Genomic DNA, 4,856 nt, shown 5'->3' with positions numbered 1-4,856 from the left:
CTCAGACTATACTACAAAGCTACAGTAATCAAGACAGTATGCAACTGGCACAGAAACAGAAATAAAGATCAATGGAACAGGACAGAAAGCCCAGAGATAAACCCACGCACATACGGTCACCTTATCTTTGATAAAGGAGGCAAGATTATACAATAGAGAAAAGACAGCCTCTTTAATAAGTGTTGCTGGGAAAACTGGACAGCTAGATGTAAAAGAATGAAATTGGAACACTTCCTAACACCATACACAAAAATAAACTCAAGATGGATTAAAGACCTAAATGTAAGGCCAGACACCATCAAACTCTTAGAGGAAAACATAGGCAGAACACTCTATGACATATATCACAGCAAAAGAAATGGAAATGAAAACAAAAATAAACAAATGAGACCTAATGAAACTTAAAAGCTTTTGCACAGCAAAGGAAAGCATAAATCAGACGAAAAGGCAACCCTCGGAATGGGACAAGATATTTGCAAATGAAGCAACTGACAAAGGATTAATCTCCAAAATATACAAGCAGCTCATGCAGCTCAATATCAAAAAAAACAAACAACCCAATGTAAAAATGGGGTGAGGACCTAAACAGACATTTCTCCAAAGAAGATATACAGATTGGCAACAAACACATGAAAAGATGCTCAACATCACTAATCATTAGAGAAATGCAAATCAAAACTACAATGAGGTATCACCTCACACAGGTTAGAATGGCCATCATCAAAATATCTACAAACAATAAATGATGGAGAGGGTGTGGAGAAAAGGGAACCCTTTTGCACTGTTGGTGGGAATGTAAATTGGTAGAGCCACTATAGAGAACAGTATGGACGTTTCTTTAAAAACTAAAAATAGGGGCTTCCCTGGTGGCGCAGTGGTAGAGAATCTGCCTGCCAATGCAGGGGACACGGGTTCGAGCCCTGGTCTGGGAAGATCCCACATGCCGCAGAGCAACTAGGCCCGTGAGCCACAACTACTGAGCCTGCGCGTCTGGAGCCTGTGCTCCGCAACAAGAGAGGCCATGACAGTGAGAGGCCCGTGCATCGCAATGAAGAGTGGCCCCCGCTTGCCGCAACTAGAGAAAGCCCTTGCACAGAAATGAAGACCCAACACAGCCAAAAAAAATAATAAATAAAAAATAAAATTTTTTAAAAATTAAAAAAAAATTAAAACAAAAATGTACCCTTATATCCTTTAAAAAAAAAAAAAAACTAAAAATAGAACTACCATATGACCCAGCAATCCCACTACTGGGCATATACCGAGTGAAAACCATAATTCAAAAAGAGTCATGTACCACAATGTTCACTGCAGCACTATTTACAATAGCCAGGACATGGAAGCAACCTAAGTGTCCATCGACAGATGAATGGATAAAGAAGATGTGACACATATACACAATGGAATATTGCTCAGCCATAAAAAGAAACGAAATTGAGTTATAGTGAGGTGGATGGACCTAGAGTCTGTCATACAGAGTGGAGTAAGTCTGAAAAAGAAAAACAAATACTGTATGGTAACACATATATATGGAATCTAAAAAAAAAAATATGGTTCTGATGAACCTAGGGGCAGGACCGGAATAAAGACACAGACATAGAAAATGAACTTGAGGACATGGGGAGGGGGAAGGGTAAGCTGGGACAAAGTTAGAGAGTAGCATTGACATATATACACTACCAAATGTAAAATAGATAGCTAGTGGGAAGCAGCTGCATGGCACAGGGAGATCAGCTTTGTTCTTTGCGACCACCTAGAGTGGTGGGATAAGGAGGGTGGGAGGGAGTCGTAAGAGGGAGGGGACATGGGGATATGCGTATGCATATAGCTGATTCACTTTGTTACACAGCAGAAATTAACACAACACTGTAAAGTAATTATACTCCAATAAAAAGTTTAAAAAAAAAAAGAATGGATATGCTATATTTGGAATTATGTCTTCCTGATGAATTGATCCTTTTTTGTTTAATAAGGTTTTTTAAAAATAAATTTATTATTATTATTTTTTTAAATTTTTGGCTGTGTTGGGTCTTCATTGATGTGTGTGGGCCTTCTCTAGTTGTGGTGAGTGGGGGCTACTCTTTGTTGTGGGGCACAGGCTTCTCATTGTGGTGGCTTCTCTTATTGCGGAGCACTGGCTCTAGGCACGTGGGCTTCAGTTGTTTTGGCACACAGGCTCAGCAGTTGTGGCTCGTGGGCTCTAGAGCGCAGGCTCAGTAATTGCAGCACACAGGCATAGTTGCTGCACGGCATGTGGGATCTTCCCAGACCAGGGCTCAAACCCGTGTCCCCTGCACTGGCAGGTGGATTCTTAACCACTGCTCCACCAGGGAATTCCCTGTATTGATCCTTTTCTCATTTGAATTATATCTGTTTTTTTTTATAATACTCCTTAACTGGAGATTACTTTTCTAATAAACCACTATAATTTTCTAAGGAAAAAAAAAAAAGAATGGATATGGTAGGGGTTTTAAACACTGGCTATGCATTTAATTCAACTGGGGAGTTTATAGAATAATTTCCGGGCCTCAGCTCAAAATCACAGACCTTGAAATAGGGAAAAGACTGAAGCTTTATGTTATATGAAAAATTTAATGCAGTTATTCAGCCAAAGAGACAATTTTCAAAAGTGAACACAGAGGCCAAGGGTTCAACTTCTAAGAATGGTGAAGTAACAGGTAATTTTAAACAATAAACACACTGAAAATGACTAAAAAATGATACAGAATATTTTTTTTTCAGAATATTTTAAAATCTGTTGTGAAGGAGAAGAATGTTCTAGAGGTATATTCCAAGAGCCTAACTTTTTTTTTTACCTGTAGAAAAAAAAGAATTTACCAATTCTATAAATGGCAGCAAAAAAACCTGAGGAGAAACCTGAGGAACTGATATATTAATGGAACTAACATATAAAAACTGATGTGAAAATCCTCACAAAGGAGAAGGCCCTTGTAAACCATGGAATGGCTATACACCATGGGTTAGGATAAGTGGAAAACAACCCAGCTTACACAGAGATTAAAACCCAGCTTTTAATCATCTCAATCTCTTATTGGACTAAGAAGATTGGAGGTTACTAGTGCCTGAGTATCCTTCCAGAATCAACTATAAATCCAAATTCCCTATTCAACTTTCCAAAACCAATTTCTAGTATTCAAACAAAAATAACCAGATATAAGAAAAGACAATATCCAAATAACCCAAAACAAACAAAAAGACCTTTGAAACAAAATCAGAGATACAGATAATGAAATAACTATGCATGTATATAAAGTAAATGTCCTTAATATTATTTGAATAATTAAAATGTAAGATTGTAATATTCCATTGTATATATGTACCACATCTTCTTTTACCCATTCCTCTGTCTATGGACATTTAGGTTGATTCCATGTCTTGGCTATTGTAAACAGTGCTTCAGTGAACATTTGGGTGCACATATCCTTTTGGACCATATTTTTCTCTGGATATATATACAATGGAATATTACTCAGTCATTAAAAAGAATGAAATAATGTCATTTGCAGCAACATGGAAGGACCTAGAGATTGTCATATTGAGTGAAGTAAGTCAGATAGAGAAAGAGAAATATCGTATGATATCCCTTATATACGGAATCTAAAAAGAAACGATACAGATGAACTTACTTACAAAACAGAAACAGACTCACTAACTTAGAGAACGAACTTATGGTTACCAGGGTGGAAGGGTGGGGGAAAGGGATAATTAGGTAGTTTGGGATTGACATGTACACACTGCTATATTTAAAACAGATAACCAACAGGGACATACTGTATAGCACAGGGAACTCTGCTCAATGTTATGTAGCAGCCTGGATGGGAGGGGAGTTTGGAGGAGAATGGATACATGTATATGTATGGCTGAGTCGCTTTGCTGTGCATCTGAAACTATCACAACATTGTTAATTGGCTATACTCCTATATAAAATAAAAAGTTTAAAAAAATCAATAAAATAAAATTTACATGAAAAAGTAAAAAAAAAAAAAGTAAGATTATAATCTAGGGCAGAGAATCCAGCAGAATTCCCAGGCTTGAAAAATATAACTTAAATTACAAACTCATTAAATGAGTTTCACTTCAGATTAGATACTGCCAAAGAGAGAATGAAGTGTTCTAGAACCGTGCCTCTCAAAGTTTGGGCAAATCACAGCAACATAAGCATCAGCAAAGAGCTAAAAAGAAGTGCACATTTTAAGGCCCCACCCCAGAAGTACTAATTGAGAATTATGAAGGTGGACCCAGGAATAAACTTTATCAAGATCTGGTGATGAAGAATTCTGGGAAGGCTTGGATGGGAAATTGTGCTTAACTTCAGTCAATTTCAGCTCTTAGCATAGTAGCAATTATCCATCCCCCACCCCCAGCCACATGGCAGGCAACTGTGCACATCTCCTGAAGCAGCTTGTACACAGCTTGTGGGAGTCAGGGTGGGAAAAAAGGATCCTATGCTCCAAATATTAGGGACCTGTGCTCTGATTTCTGATCGCTGCTTCTGATCACAGAGGTGCAGTCAAAGAAGTCAGTGGCCATTTTTGTTGTACCTACCGTAACTGTTACAAACCCCTCCCCCTCCAGCTAAAGTAACTTCCATGGGATATAAAGGGCCAGTACCTTTTCTTTCCCCCTCTTCATTTTTCTACTTTTCCCCTTTTAGGAGACATTAAGACACTCAAAAACAACTTCAAATATGGGGAAAACTAGAAATGCCCAGGAAAAGTTGCAGACTAAGAAAAGACCTGAGAAGAATTAAAGTTTACACCTCAGGCTGATCCTTGCCACAGAGACAGTCTACAACAATAAAATAAACAAACAAGACAATAACAAAAAAAGCAAAC

This window comes from Balaenoptera ricei, chromosome 6 (genome assembly GCF_028023285.1).
Source record: "Balaenoptera ricei isolate mBalRic1 chromosome 6, mBalRic1.hap2, whole genome shotgun sequence".
NCBI classification, from domain to species: domain Eukaryota; kingdom Metazoa; phylum Chordata; class Mammalia; order Artiodactyla; family Balaenopteridae; genus Balaenoptera; species Balaenoptera ricei.
This window is presented reverse-complemented; position numbering follows the sequence as displayed.